The 16465-nt window shown below is 45.9% G+C and overlaps 2 non-coding genes and 1 pseudogene across 3 annotated transcripts in view; 1 reads left to right on the top strand and 2 right to left on the bottom strand.

The window, feature by feature from the left end:
* The window catches only part of LOC144807854 (DBIRD complex subunit ZNF326-like), a 263958-nt pseudogene that overhangs the window by 164882 nt on the left and 82611 nt on the right, over positions 1 to 16465 (top strand). The window lies entirely within an intron of this gene.
* On the bottom strand, positions 5260 to 5375 carry LOC144808108 (U5 spliceosomal RNA). Its single transcript, XR_013606640.1, has one exon. It is a non-coding gene; the product is annotated as a U5 spliceosomal RNA (small nuclear RNA).
* Positions 5886 to 6001, bottom strand: LOC144808114 (U5 spliceosomal RNA). Its single transcript, XR_013606646.1, has one exon. It is a non-coding gene; the product is annotated as a U5 spliceosomal RNA (small nuclear RNA).

Genomic DNA, 16465 nt, shown 5'->3' with positions numbered 1-16465 from the left:
ATACTCGACCCACTCCGGCCCAGGTTCCTACTGAGTTCATTATTGAACTATTGGAAATTGCAATGATGCAAAATTTTTTCATTTTCGAAGATCGGTTCTACTTGCAGACTAGGGGCGTAGCGATGGGGGCCACTTTTGCTCCCAATCTGGCTATAATCTTCATGGATTATTTCGAACATCAGCATATCTTTCCACCCACCAACCCATTTAAGGCCCATCTGCCACTCTGGGTCAGATATATAGACGACGTCCTGTGCATTTGGGACGGGGATGTCGTCCAACTCCAATTGTTTCATGATTGGCTCAACACCCGAAATGCGGCAATCCAGTTCACGATGGAATCCAGCAACAAAGCCATACCTTTCCTAGACATCTCAATCTGTGTAGACTTAGACCATCTTTATACCACTCTGTTCAGGAAGCCCACTGAACGTAACTCACTTCTACAATACCAAAGTCACCATCCGAGAGGTCTTAAGGACAACTTGCCAGTTGGCCAATTTTTTAGGATTAGGAGAAACTGTTCCACCAGAGCAGATTATTTCTCGGAGTCGGAGGTCCTGAGTGACCGTCTGATATCACGAGGTTATCCCACCAGGCTGGTTAAAAGAGCCAGGAAACGGGCTTGGTATAACCCCCGTGATTCTCTACTCAATCCTAATGATGTTCCACGGGCCACAACTGATCGTGTGATCTGTGTCACGACTTTTTCCACTCGCAGCAATGAGATTAAGAAGATTATTAATCTCAACTGGCCGTTAGTGGCCGAAGTCATTAATCAACCAGAGTTGCCTCTTCATTCCTTTAAGAGAGCAAAAAATATTAGGGACTTGGTTGTCCACTCTTTTCTTGAAGGTGAGAACCAACCTACTCTAACCTCTCTCTGGAATCTGCCCCCTGTAATTGGCCACTATAGATGTGGCGGTTGTACGGCATGCGATACCACAATTCAGATCAAAACATTTGACCATCATGGGAGAACGTACACCCTCCGACACTATACCAACTGCAATTCCATGGGGGTGATATATATCATCCGTTGCCCATGTGGTCAACTGTACGTAGGCCAAACTCAACAGAAAATTAAAGCCAGAATCTCATCTCATTGCAGCAGATTAAGATGCAAAGTGGCAGGCGCCCCACTGGTTGACCATTGGCAGACAGCTGGCCATTTGGTCACAGACTTGCGGTGGTTCGCCGTTGAAAAAGTGACTTTGGGTAGACGGGGAGGCAATCTCCGGGCTATCCTTAACACACGGGAGTCCAAATGGATGTCCCTTTTGGACTCCATAAAACATGGACTGAATGAACAGGACAGCAGTCTATCACAATTGGCAGCGTTAGGGTGAGAGATCCAACAAGGCTCTCTTTGATACATTATGACAAATGTGACTTCTGAGTCTATTCTGGTAACCTGTGGAGTAAGGGCAAAAGGGGTCTTCATCCTCCTGTGTGAGAGATGCACCCACTGTTTTCCTTTCTCTCTTTGTAACCATTGTGCAGCTGTTCCATCTGCAATCTGGGAATTGGTAATTATGCCTCCGCATTTTCTATGGATTGTATTTATAATCATCAATGTATTTTCACAGACTTTCTATTACGTTCAGTTATAGATTGATGCGATAAGGGGTTTACTTCCTCTTGTATGAGAGAAGCACCACTTGCGTATTGTTGATAATTATGTTGTTCTCGTATACTGGATATGCACCCACCATGTTATTCGTAAACCGATTTATTGATTTATTTATCTGAACTGCCGGACCACTGTGGGTTTTTGTACAGCTTAATTGTAATTACACTTCAAATATATCGGTTTGCAGACTCCACCGCCAGTAACTAGCCCTTTTTTTGAGTATTTCTTTCATTTTGATGGAGCAGGCAGCCATAGGCCCCGCCCACAAACTCCGCGTTGTAGTGTGGCGGAGTTGCTGTCCGGACCCATACTGACACGGTGCAGCGCGGATCCTTTGAGCGTGTGCAGCGTTCAGTTTTGAAGTAAGCAATATAACCGACGGGCGCTTTGCGGCACCTTTTCCAAATCGAGTGAGACTTACTCATCTTTTCCGCTTTTTAGGCAAAAGGTGAAAGTACTATTCAAAACGAAGGCGAGTTTTCCCCCCCTCTTTGGCCTCCGGCTCCCTGCAATTGACGAACTCGCATTGCCATAACATCCCTGTGAGTAAAAGTGCCTTTTGTGGACAGCCTGCTTGACGGCTTAAAATAACATAAATATTGACCCTTGCGCTTCTCACTCTCCCACAGCAGTTTGCGCCCTCCAAAAGATACGGATCGTCTTTATGTTTATGTTTCTCCACACGACCTCGGTTTTGAAGTCAAGTTGGTCCCAGACCACCATTTTTCTCGTAAGTTGAAAAACACGCAGTTCATCTTTTTTAACTTGCGGTCAATAATGTTACATATTCAGTAACGTTATTTCATTCATCCCCTTTTTCTAGCGCGTCTGAGAGGCAATAACTTAATATATGTGTTAACCACGCCTGTCCTGGGGTAATATCTCGCCAGCGCATCAAGGCAATTAATCATCGTATATCAACATTTTAGCGGGAACAAGGGAGCTTGTTTCCCGCGTGTGGACGTTCCAATTACTGCAAAAAGGTATTGGAGTCACTTGGTCTTAATCTATAGTACTGTGATGTAATGTCACCGTGCAGTTTTAACTGTAGTCTTTCTCCTCTGTAGTGGTGGTTCCCCACCGTTATTGTTTGACCGCGACTTCGCAGCGTGGCGCAAATCCAGAGTACAGAGCCTTCCCTGGCCGTACCCCATGGTAATTTTTGTATATATGTGCATAATTAATTAATAGGTTTAGACCCGTGGATTATCTCCTGTCTTGACCATGTACTAAAGTCGTAATATCTTTTCCCACAGTTGGCCCGCCCCAACCTCTCCCTCTCCTCTCCTGTGTGACGTCCTGATGAAGACCCCGTGAAAGGACTACATTCAGCCTGCTAATAGGGGTCGAAACGTCGACTGTTCTATTTTGATATACCGGACATTGTCCCCACTAATCTGATTTATCAGACATACCGGATATATATTTTTGGATCATTTGTTAATTGGTCATAAGTGGTCATAGCTAGGCCTTTATATTGTTTAGGTTTTGTATTGTGTCACGCAACCTTGTAATAATTAGGTCATTTTTACTGTGTCTATTCTCTTTACAACCTTCCACCCTAGTATTTCCTTCTTTCCTTCCCCCTCCCCGACCTTGGGGTTTCGACAATATTGAATTGTGTATTATTATTGAATTTGTGTTCTGCTCTTTTGGTAATAAAACTCTATTACCATTTGAAATGTCATTGTTTATTGTTTAAATATTGAGTTGTTGTGTTTTAGTGTGGTCTTACGGCACACACGTTTTTCACGGGGACACGCCCCTCTATATGTATCATATTGCACCCAGGTCCCCGTGACTATATGGGTTAAACCCCTTTTTGTGTAACACTGTTCTTATCCTCAGCTGCCTAGCAAGTAGTGGGCAGCTGCTACGTTTAGACATTGGCGCAGTGGCGCAACCTGGACCTTGATGTGATTTATGTACTACTTTTTGGGTGTTAGGAAATGTACCATGTGTAGTATGTTTTACGCACCCTGTCTTGATACCTCTAGAGATGCATATGAGGTTGTTTTACCTGTTTAGGTATGTTAGGGAGATTGTACTTCCCTGTGTGATTTACGCCGCTAGTGTAAGGGTTTACTTAGGTGGTGAGGGTCTAATGTAGTTAGACTGGTGGGATACTGTATATGATGGATTTCATAGCACAGACTGTTGCAAGTGCAGTGATTATCAGTGTTTACTGACTGTACGTTCTATGACCTATTTTTACTTGTATGTTTCAGTTCACCTTTACCAAGTTCACTTTGTGATGATCCTGACAGTGGTCCATGTGGCCCTGTCAGATGTACATAATCCCTTATAAATATTGCCGGTGCCAGTTGGCACAATGTACATCCTGTGATTAGGATTCTGATGTGTTTTGATAATACAAAGGCTATTTTTATATAACCTTGTGGGGAGTTCCTTTTGTGGGGGGCTTGGGATGATGTTGCTGGTGGGTGCGTGCGCAAATGCTTTACACATTGCCTCCGGGATAAGCCTGTCTGCTCGTGCCAAGCTACCAAGGGGGTGAGCAGGGGTTATCTTTGGCGTGTAACTCCCAAGCCCTGACTAGAGTGGCGGTTTCTGCCTGGCTTTGGCGCACGCCTTAGCCAACCAGAAATCCCCATTTCTAACAAGGTGCTTGAGTAAACCTTCATGGGCATGGATGTTGTTGTCTGCACTGCCCCACTCTGCTGCTGTCCTAGCCTGGGGGACTGCCTCTGCCCGCTCCTGGAAGCTGCAGCACCCCAGAGGCTGTGGGTGCTGCTGCCCCTCCTCCACCTCACCTCTTCGGCTGCGGCCCTCTCCGATCATCAAATCCGGGGTCTCACGTGGCAGTTGCAATCCGAGGCTCCTCTCGCCTGGCTCAGTCACAGGTTCGTTGTCTGCCACCGGCACTCCGTTGGCTAAAACACATTGCCAAAACTGAAAGCTCTTGCATGGGCAAGAACTATTGGCTTTGCTAATGCTTGTTTATTATAGAGTGTGGTGCCCTTCCACCCTCACATAGAGAACATCTAAATTCTATTTTCTGGATTTGGCATTATATATGTAAATACTGAAAAACATTTGAAATTTGAGTCCTACTGACAGAGTATAAAATGCCTCTATGAAACAACAAACATGAGTTTTCACTGGAGGAAGGCGATTGGTGCTTAATTGATCTTTAAATCAAGCTTTTTGAGTTACTTTTTATATCTTTAACTTTATATAACAACGAACAGACGTTTTTCTTCACAATTAAGATATTAATTAGTGTACGTACGTGCTCAATGCACTGCATTCTGCATTCGTGTGAAATCTATTAATTTGATTTCTTCCCTTAGATTTATCTTTAACTTTATAGTTGTTGATATGCCCCAAAGACATTAAAACAAACAAAGAAGCAGTTAAATGGGAAGTCAATCCAGATCAAACATCAATTAGATTAATTATCAAATGCCTCCTTATATAACAATGACTGGGAGTTTTCACTGTAGATGCGTTAGAAATTTCGCAGAGCAGTTCTTAGCGAATTTAATGAATATTTTTCGATGCAGTATTAACTGCATTATTTCAAACTAAATTTTTTACTCAGGAAGTGATTCAATTATTATTATCCAATCGACCTCTATTATCTATTTTATACTCTGCAGGGCAGCTCTATCACAGATAGAACTTCCAAAAATTGAGTGAAACTCTTTAATGTTCCTCTCCACGGAAATCTTTAGTAAAAGGCGAAAGATTTATTCGGTTTGAAGAGAAACCAGAGTATGACTTATAATCACTGAAGCAGAGACCGGAGGGAAGACAACATCTTGGACTCTCAGTGTGTGACAAAAAAAAGAACACGAAACGAAGACTTGGAACGTCTCACTGAACATACTGTCATTGATGTTTTGATTTGATTAAGTGGTAAATTTAATTCAAGTACATAAGAAGGATTACAAGTGACAGGGGATTATGGGTATGCAAATAACCCTACTAGACCCCACGTGACAAGGCACGTGACCCTCGAGAGTGTAACAAGGCTCTCTTAGCGCAATGTTTCCTTTTCTGGGTATTACAACGCTTTGCACGAGCACTAATCTGCCTCCACTACAAATTTGCAGTTTAAAAAATATATTTAATTACCCGCTGGTCTTGTGATTTTCTAGGATTAACAGGCTGCAACCGGGTTCCTGCAGCAGTGCGTCTGAGCAGTATTCTCCTCTTACTTTTAGTGTTATTCTTTTTGATACACTGATGTTCTATTAGCTTGTCTATTTTTGTAACAGAATTGGACAGCTCTATCAGAGATATAACTTTCAAAAATTGAGTGAAACTCTTTAATGCTCCTCTCCACGGAAATCTTTAGTAAAAGGCGAAAGATTTATTCGGTTTGAAGAGAAACCAGAGTATGCTAAAAAAAATATGTGGCAGAGACCGCACAGAATATAACTCCTTGAAGACCCAGTGCGGGACAAAAAAACTAAATGTCTACTTGAAACCTGTTCTACAAAATACTTTTTAATTGACCTTCTCATCTGATTAAGTTAAAATTACTTCAACCACATAGAAAGGATTACAAGTGACAGGGCATTGTCCGCGACACCAAGAAAACCGCATTCAAGGACCGGCTGGATAACAACGCACACAACAGCAAGGAACTCTTCAACATCGTGAAAGAGCTCTCCAACCCCAACGCCGGAAACAACAACATCACCCCATCGCAAGAACTCTGCAACTCCCTCGCCTCCTACTTCCACAACAAGATCGCGGACATACACAACAGCTTCAACACCCAACCGACGAACGCCACGTCCAACTCGACCGAACCACCGCCCCCCACCACCACCCTCCGCGCCTGGACTCCGATCTGCACCGAAGAAACCGTCCGCATGATGAACTCCATCCATTCCGGATCTCCGACCGACCCCTGCCCTCACCACGTCTTCAACAAGGCCGACGCCGTCATCGCACCCCACCTGCGTGACATCATCAACACCTCCTTCACCACCGCCACCTTCCCTGAGAGCTGGAAGCATGCCGAACTCAGCGCTCTACTCAAGAAACCAACAGCGGACCCCACCGAGCTCAAGAATTACCGCCCCATCTCGCTGCTCCCGTTCCCAGCCAAAGTCATCGAGAAGACCGTCAACAAGCAGCTGGCCGCCTTCCTCGAGACGAACGGATCCCTCGACCCCTCACAGTCTGGCTTCCGAGCCAACCACAGCACCGAGACCACCCTCATCGCTGCCACCGATGACATCCGAACCCTGATGGACAACGGAGAAACAGCGGCCCTCATCCTACTAGACCTCTCCGCGGCCTTCGACACCGTCTGCCACCGCACCCTAGTGCATCGCCTCAGCAACGTCGGAATCCAGGAGAAGGCGCTGGAATGGATCATCTCCTTCCTCGACGGAAGAACACAGAGAGTCCGTCTACCACCGTACAAGTCAGAGGCCACCGAAGTCATCTGCGGCGTCCCTCAAGGATCCTCGCTGAGCCCAACCCTCTTCAACGTCTACATGAGCCCCCTCGCGGCCATCGCACGCCAACACAACCTCAACATCATCTCCTACGCCGACGATACCCAGCTGATCCTCTCCCTGACCAACAACCCCGCCGCCGCCAGAGCCAACCTTCACGAAGGAATGAAAGAGGTAGCCGAGTGGATGTCGACCAGCCGCCTGAGGCTGAACTCGGACAAGACGGAAGTCCTCATCCTGGGATCCTCGCCCTCCGCCTGGGACGACTCCTGGTGGCCCCCCGCCCTGGGCACCGCACCCAAACCGACAGACCACGCACGCAACCTGGGCTTCATCCTGGACTCCTCCCTCTCCATGACCAAGCAAGTCAACGCCGTCTCCTCGTCATGCTTCAACACCCTGCGCATGCTACGGAAGATCTTCCGGTGGATCCCCACCGAGACCAGGAAGACTGTCACCCAGGCACTCGTCACCAGCCGACTGGACTACGGCAACGCCCTCTACGCCGGAACCACCGCCAAGCTCCAGAAGAGACTCCAACGGATCCAGAACGCCTCAGCCAGACTCATCCTCGACATCCCACGACACAGCCACATCTCCGGACACCTAAGAGACCTGCACTGGCTCCCGGTCAACAAGAGAATCACCTTCCGTCTCCTTACCCACGCACACAAAGCTCTTCACGATCAAGGCCCGAGCTACCTCAACAACCGCATCAACTTCTATGCTCCCAAACGACACCTCCGATCAGCCAGTCACGCCCTCGCCGCCGTCCCCCGCATCCGAAGAACGACAACAGGAGGAAGGTCCTTCTCCTACCTGACCGCCAAGACCTGGAACTCCCTCCCGACCCACCTGCGCCTGACCCAAGACCACCTCGCCTTCAGGAAGAAGCTCATAACCTGGCTGTTCGGGCAGTAGCAGCACCCCCCCCCATAGCGCCTTGAGACCCTCCGGGTAAGTAGAGCGCTCTATAAATGCCTATGATGATTGATTGATTGATGGGTATGCAAATAAACCCTCCTGCAACCCACGTGACAAGGCTTCTCAGTAACACGGGACCCTCGTAGTGTCAGCGTTTACGTTTGTTGCTCTCTTCTTGGAATTTTTGCTTTTCTAGGTATTACAACAATTTACACGAGCACAGTCTGCCTCCACTACACGTGGGCAGTTTTAAATAAACATTTAATTACCCGCGGGTCTTTCCGTGATTTGCTGTTAATTTTATTTATTTATTTTATTTATGCATTTTTATATAGCGCGGACTTTACCCGAAGGCGTCAGAGCGCTTCACATTAGGAACAGAAATTAAACATAATGAGAAACATTACAAAAGAACAGATTGCAAAAACATACGTTACTTACATAAGGTAATAGTGACAATTGTGAGCAAACAAAATACATGAGGTAGTAAAAATTGTGAGCAACCAAAAATACATGAGGTAGTAAAGGTAATAGTGACAATTGTGAGCAAACAAAATACTTGAGGTAGTAAAAATTGTGAGCAACCAAAAATACATGAGGTAGTCAGAAGTGCACAAGAGGAAAAGTGACAAGTGTGCAGTTATAAGAGAAAACAGAGTATAATTTGAGGTATAGTACTGCAATAAGTGCTAGACACTCAGGCACAAGAAAAAGCGTTACGTAGGCAAGGTGGCACTTGTGCAAGTATCAAAGGTAAAAACATGTGAGAGGTAGCAACCGTGTGTTACAAGGGCAGAGTGGTGTGTGCATGTTACAAAAGGGCACCGAACACCAGTACATGGAAAATACTGCAAAAAGGCAGACACTCCAACCACAGGAATACACTGGGAAGGCACTTCCATGGTCATGGAAAGTAGAAATTATCAGTAGTGGGAAGTCTTCCTCACAGATAGCAAGAGGACGTGAATTACTTTTGGAGGTGTCTCTGGAGGAGGAGAACTTTGAGGACCCTTTTGAAGGCCTGGGAGGAGGCGGTGGTCCGGAGCTGAGGCGGAAAGGAGTTCCAGATTCTCACTGCGTTGCCTGAAAAGAATTGGGCCATTGTTCTTTCCTTCTTGAAAGTGGGAGGTTCAAGCAGTAGATTCTCCGCATTGCGTGAAGGTCTAGAGCCTCCAGAGAGTTTCAGTTTATTCGCCAGGTAGCGGGGAGAGGAGGAGTGCAAGGCTTTGTGGGTGATACAAGCGGTCTTGTAGATAGCTCTAGCCTCGAAGGGAAGCCAGCGGAGGGTGGATAACATCGGTGTGATGTGATCGCTTCTTTTGGCCCCATAAATGAAACAAGCTGCTGAATGGAAGACAGACTTAAGTGGGGACAGGTGAGATTTGGGGAGGCCAATAAGAAGAGAATTGCAGTAGTCTAGTCTGGAGAGGACAAGCGATTGCACCAAGGGTATAAGGTCCTGCTCCGGGAAGAAGCGACGGATTCCCCAAAGAAGGCGCAGTTGGTAGCGAGCAGATTTTGCAATAGAATTGATGTGGGGAGTTAGATTGAGTTTTTTGTCTAGAATGACACCAAGGGATTTTGCACTGTCGACAATGATGGGTTTATTGTTTAGTAGATTCATCTGATCCATCCATGCTTGTGTGGAAAAGTAAATTTTGCCATGTTCTGTGTCCCTACGTGTCATCCATCATATGTTATGTGTGCATGATTAAATATGCATATGCATTCCCTATGTTCGATTAATGACGCAATTATAGTTGTGTCCACCTCTAGTATGCCAGTTTCCAGTTCTCGTGAATACTACGAATATCAGGCCTATGTAAAGCTACGTTGCCACGTTTCTCAGTGTGCACGTTATTCTATTGAAAAGTCCCCGTTTCTAGGCCTCAAAAGGGCCTGGACACCAGATTCAGCTCCTGTCTCCTGAAGCCTCGCTGAGGAGCGATACAGCCCCCACCTGTATCCTCGACCCTTCACTTACTTCCTGCCTCGCAGTGCCCGGCTCACCCTGGCTCTGCCTCTGAGTCTGCCAAGAATATGTTATGATTCCAGTTATCAGTTCAGTCCTCCTTCTCTGCATTCCTAAAGCTACTGAATCGCATCGATAGTTTCCGTCATTGTCTAGCCTTCACGTCTCCACGTTAGAGAAATACTGCATTTAATGGTCATTCAATATTCCTCATCACGCACTACATGTAGGTCCAGTCTTAGAATCAAGTTAGCCTTTCCCCTCCTGACTTCTAGTTTATATCAACATGTTCTCTAAACATCAGATACTAGATACTGTTTAGGTACATGTCGCCCTGACTCTCCAGACTTCAGTCTCTGCTCCTAGCACAGAGTTCATAGCCCCCAGCTTCTCTTAGTAACACGTCATTGCTAGTTTGCGCGCACCATCAGGGTAGAGGTCCCGGCTCCTCAGGTAGCCCCCTCCATGGTTTCCGCCCCATTCATGACATATTCTGTTACGTTTGCATCACATGTCTATGTATACGCCCTGTTACACCTCTTTTCACCCTTATCTTTCGCGACTGCTACGCGTCATGCCTTTTGCTCCACCCACTGCTACGCCTATTGCAATGTAATGCTATGTGTTTGCGTTATGTATATATGCTCATGCACTGTTATTAAAAAGTTGTTCCCCTTGTCCCGATCCTGACCCCGGCAGCGCTGCTGGGCCTTGCCATCCTGTATTGCTGTATTAAACCTGCAAAAACTCCTACTACCTCGAATCTTGACTCTTATTTATTGAGCTATCTGTTATTCATTTATGCATTCAAAAATAGGGTATTATTTATTTATTTACCACATAATGGCGCCCGAATAGGGACTTGCCCTTTCCCCACGCGTCGGTGAAGCCACGCCGACCCCCTGACCCTCTGCAGTCGTGACGGAACTCTTCTGCGCACCGGCAGATATTTCTGCTTCAAGTATCCCTCAGGCCCACGGAGGAGACGGAGGAGGCGGTCCAGCATCCAGACGAGACGGTGGAGGAACGCGGCGAGTCCCGACCAGAGCCCAAGCCGAGAGTCCAAGGTCCGAGGTATCCGGAGGCCCACCCGTAACAGAAGTCCGAAGTTCGTCCGTCCGACGTCGAGGCAGTCCCATCCAGTCTGAGGCCTTCCGTTCTTGCTGCCCGGTGAGTACCGTTACTGGGGTAGTATCTAGACAGGGTCAATTTAATTGACTCTGGTCCGTGGGTTGGTGGTACACAGACCCACAAACGAAGTGTCCACTTCGGTGGATGCGGGTCCTGACGTGTCTCTTTATGAGACCGGTAAGTTTCGTACTGTTTTAGCAGTGCATCTAGTTCCTGTTCTAGTCAGTTCTGTTCTCGAGAAAATTCATGTATTCTGTGTTCCGTATTCCAGGTAGTATTCTGTTCGAACTGTTATTTTTAAATGTTCTTCATGTATTTTAATGTCGTGGTATGAATGGGGAATAAGTATCGTGTTCATTGTGTATTGTATTGTGTCTAGATTACAGTCCAGTCATGCCCTTGTTTTCTAAGTTACGCCAGTTAAAAACTAGAAAGGGTCTGCTGGAAGCAGCAGTTCCTGTCCCGCCTAGGGACAGTCCAGGTCATTTTATGTATCAGAAGCATGGCATAAGCGCCATACTGTATCTAGATTTATGGGTAGAGTATACCAAACAGTTAGAAGAAAAGTACCGATGGCCCGTATCGGGTACATGGGATGCCGAGTGCATCATGCGAGTAGAAGAGGCATTATGGAAAAAGAAAGCCAGACAGTCACAGAAAGATGCCATCGAGTTATGGCGCAAAGAAGCTCATAAAAGAACTGAAAAAGAAATCAGAAAGTCAGAATTAAGTAGAGAATCCTTGGAACGAGCCCATGAAAAAGAACTAATCGAGATAGGTGAACGAGTCAAAGCCGAACAGTCAGACAGACAGAGGCATGCCCTTATTAGGGGTATGTATCCTCTCCTTGCCGAGGGCTTGCCAAAAGCGACCCCAGAGGCATCCAGTAATTTCCCGCCACCATTAGTTCCGACCAAGCTACGTCACAAACCGACCGCAGCTGATATTTTTATTTCGTCCTATTTGGACGACACAGTCCCAGAATATGCAAATCCTGTTCGCGCTCCGCCAGTCCCTGTAAATCAGGCACTTCCCGCTCCTCCAGACACCGGAGTACCTGTTACGGTACCCCAGGTCCAGCCCGCCATACAAGTCCAGCCTACATTTCCATTTCCCACTCTGCCAGGACGAAGAGCCTCAGTAGACGACTCTAGTTTAGGGGCCGCAGGGGGAGGTACTCCTCAAACCCCGCCGCCACACAAGCGTTTAACGACAGCCGAATTACATATACAAGCATCACAGCGTACGCCCAGACATCAGACTGTAGCAGAAATAAGAAAATCCCTTGCCGAATGCGGCTATGATCCAGTCCCAGGCGAGGATAATATGGTTTTATATTCATTCCGCGTAAGAAAGGTGGCCGAGTATCTAGTCACCCTACCGAATATGAAAGAAGATCTAGACAGAATATATCGTTTCATCCGTACAGGGGATGATCCAGAAAGCATTGGCGAGGCCATGTCTCAAAGGAAAGCTGAGACCCAGCTCATGATATTAAAGTTTCTGATCAATTGTCTAATAAGAGAACAAGATTACCCGTCTAAAGATCCGGCTGAAATGAAAACCCTGACAAGGTGGAGTGATAATATAGCCGAGGGTAAGCACAAGACCGTCGGTGCTATGGAGAGTATGTACAAGAAAATTCGTAAAGAAATAATAAAGTTACACGAACAGCGTAAAGCAGCACAAGTAAGCGAGAAAGAAAGTAACTCTGATCCTGAAGAGTTAGACGACGAGAATCCTGACAGAATAGCGTATGTAGGAAAATCTAGATTTTCAGATCGCCATTTACGCCTAGAACACAAGTCTATTTTCCATCATCCAGCACCAGAACAAGGTTCTCTAGAACAAGTGTTTCAAGCTACCGATCACATTCTGAAATCACGAATCGGTTACAGTGAGTTAAGTACCATGCATGAACAAGAACTAGCCCGATCAGCAGTCCGATGGATTACTGATTCTACCACTTTTCCAGACGAAATAGTGGCACAAATGTTTCTGAAAATGCCCCCAGCCGAGCAACGACTGGCGGGTATGTATATGATTCAGCACCTCATTACATTGTATGAGGGTCAGCACTCTGATCCAGGTCCGTTACACGATATCCTGAACGAGTTACTCCAGTATAGATGGAAAGGTTTAGGTACCGACTTAATTAGTGTCATTCTAGAACAGCGTCACAAATATAGAACGTTTTTGAATCCGCATTTTGTTCATGTCTCACCCCCAGAAAGTAAACCATTTTACATAGAGAGACAGAATTCGTTACGAGAAGTCCACCCAGTTAGAGGAACGGGTGGCGAACTAGAACGAGTGTTTGTTTACACTCCGATTACAAAGATGGAACTCCTAGAGATGAAGAAATTAATTCCCTGACATGATAAAGATCCAGCAGGGTTCCATAGAGAATTAAAAGACATGCTACGTATGGGAGAATACACGTATCCAGATATAATTAAAATGTTAAAGGTTCTGCTGCCCGCAGGGGTGTATGAAAAGCTCAAGGAAAAAGAATGGGAGGTGGGAGAGAAAAAGATCGATTGGGCAGTTCTAGAAGCTGAAGACAAGGCACGAGTACCAGGTACCGGTCTTGGAGCAAAATGTAAAGAATTACCAGAATTATTAATACAAGTTTTACCTAGATTATTGACAACTAGAAAAGAAGACTGGGATGCAATCTCAGCCTGTAAACAGAAACAAGACGAAGATATTAGTGATTTTTATTCTAGATTTGAGAAATGTTTTAGCATCAACAGTGGCCTCAAGACAAGTAGTGAGTCATACCCTCACCTTTTTGTTACTAAATTAGTCGAGAATTCAAGTCCACAAATTAAAAATCGAGTTTTGAAAGTCGAAAGTACCTGGCAAGCTAATACCCCGTCCCAGATGTTGCAGATGCTCCAATACCACCAGAATAGGATCAGGGAAGAACAAGAACACGAGAGAAAACGTATGAAAGACACGAAAATGAAAGTACTAGTTGCACAATCTGTTCCTCAAGACAGTCAGAAGAGGGGTCCGAATCAAGCCAGTCATCCTGCAGCTCCCGTTAAAGGGAACTGCAATTATTGTAAACAGCCAGGTCATTTTATAAACGAGTGTGCAGTTCTGAAACATAACATAGCTACTGGTAAGACTAAAGAAAGACCACGTCCGCCTAGACAAGAACAAGTTTCACAGACTCCTCAGCCACAGAATGCACCACAGACAGTTACCGCACCGCAGCCTATTGCTGCAACACAGCACGTTACACAGCAGATGTACCAGTATGCACAGTCTGAGTATCCAGAGTACCAGCAGTATTCATGAAACAGCCTAGAGAGGGAGGTAGGCTTGCCTCTCATCGAGATACCTGTAGATCAAGAAGGTCCCTATGTTCACAGTCAAGTATTAGGGAAAGACAGAAAGTTTTTGATTGATACAGGGGCAAGTAGGACCACAATTAGTCACGCCGAAGTTCCAGGGGCTCCGCTCTCAGGCTCAAGAAATGTTTCCCTTGGATTTTCAGGAAAACCCATTGTAAATGAAATATCAAAGCCAGTTACTCTAGAAGTAGGTCCATTGTCCCGCACTACTGATCTGTTACTTACTAAGTCATGTCCAGAAAACCTATTAGGCATTAAAACACTGAAAGAGTTAGGTGCAGTTATATGCTGTTCCCCAGAGGGAATACGATTGTTCCTACGTGACTTTAAGGGTCACTATGTATTACGAGATTTTGATTCCAGATTGTCTAATGTCCCGCAGCATCTATGGGCGCAAGGTCCAACTGATGTTGGTTATATGCAAATCACACCCTATCGTGTGACTCTCAAGCCAGGTGTAGTGTTACCACGAATCAGACAGTACAGATTGCCACCTGAGGCTGTAGCAGCCTTATCCAAAATTATTGACGAGCTCATGGCTCAAGGAGTGGTTGTAGAAACTGACTCCAACGTATGCAATTCTCCGATCATTCCAGTCATGAAACGTACTGATCCAAATGCACCCCCAGTATATCGATTAGTGATTGACCTACGAGAACTTAATAAGTGTATTATTCCTCAGTACCCAGTCGTTCCAGATATCTCTTCCCTATTGACAGCCATTGATTCCGAAGCCACGTTCTTTACTGTAATCGACCTCAAGAACGCGTTTTTCAGTGTCCCTATTCATCCAGACAGCCAGTTCCTTTTCGGATTTTGTTTAAATGGAAGGAGCTATATGTTCACACGCGCTCCTCAAGGTTTCACAGAAAGCCCTAGCATTTACAGTCAAGCACTTAAGAGACAACTAGACAACATTCACATGCCAACTGACACTGCCCTGCTCCAGTATGTCGATGATCTCCTGATCACAGCCTGTTCTGAACGTGCTTGCGAGCGAGCATCCCTTACAGTCTTGTATTTCCTAGCCGAGATGGGGCACAAGGTGTCCCCTTCGAAGCTTCAATTCTGTGTCCAGCAAGTGGTCTACTTAGGACACTTACTGTCCAAGAGGGGTAGGCAGTTGACACCAGACCGTATCCAGTTAATAGCGAGTCTTCCTCAGCCCAAGACCCAGAAGGAGGTATGTGCTTTTATCGGCCTTACTTCTTACTGCAGACAATGGATTCCTCAGTATGCATTTCTAGCCAAGCCACTGATACAGTTAACGACACAGGAGGCAGCCGTATCGACTGTCCTCCCTTGGACATCTGAACATACACTTAGTTTCAATGAGTTAAAGAAAGCCCTATGCCAAGCTCCAGTTCTAGCGACACCGAACTACAGTAAGCCTTTTACACTTTTCGTCACTGAACGCGAAGGTACAGCATTATCTGTTCTCACACAAGATCAAGCAGGACAATACAAGCCCTGTGCTTATTTTTCGAGCACATTAGATCCTGTAGCCCAGGCTCTGCCTGCGTGCCTCAAGTCAGTTGCAGCCGCAGCCCTAGCTATCAGACAAAGTGATTCCATAGTCTTAGGACATACCTTGACAGTACAAGTTCCACATTCCGTGGAAGTTCTGTTAAACCGAACACAAACTCAGCACTTGACAATTGCACGTTTAACAGGTTATGAATTGACACTGTTCCAGCCACACATAGAAATCAGACGCTGCAACATCCTGAACCCTGCTACACTGTTACCATCAGTTACTCCGAATTCTGCCGCACATGACTGTGTGGAAGTAGTTAACATTATGACCAAGCCAAGACAAGATCTGACAGATATTCCGTTACCAGACCCCGACCTGACACTTTATGTGGATGGTTCATGTATGAGAACAAGTACAGGAGAACTAGTCGCCGCGTATGCAGTGACTACTGACACTGAAGTTATTGAAACACACCGTATCGACACCCTGTCCGCTCAAGCAGCAGAGCTAGTTGCTCTGACA

This window comes from Lissotriton helveticus, chromosome 1_2 (assembly GCF_964261635.1).
Source record: "Lissotriton helveticus chromosome 1_2, aLisHel1.1, whole genome shotgun sequence".
Lineage (NCBI taxonomy): Eukaryota > Metazoa > Chordata > Amphibia > Caudata > Salamandridae > Lissotriton > Lissotriton helveticus.
The sequence above is the reverse complement of the archived record's forward strand: the minus strand, read 5'-3'. Positions and strand labels throughout refer to the sequence as shown.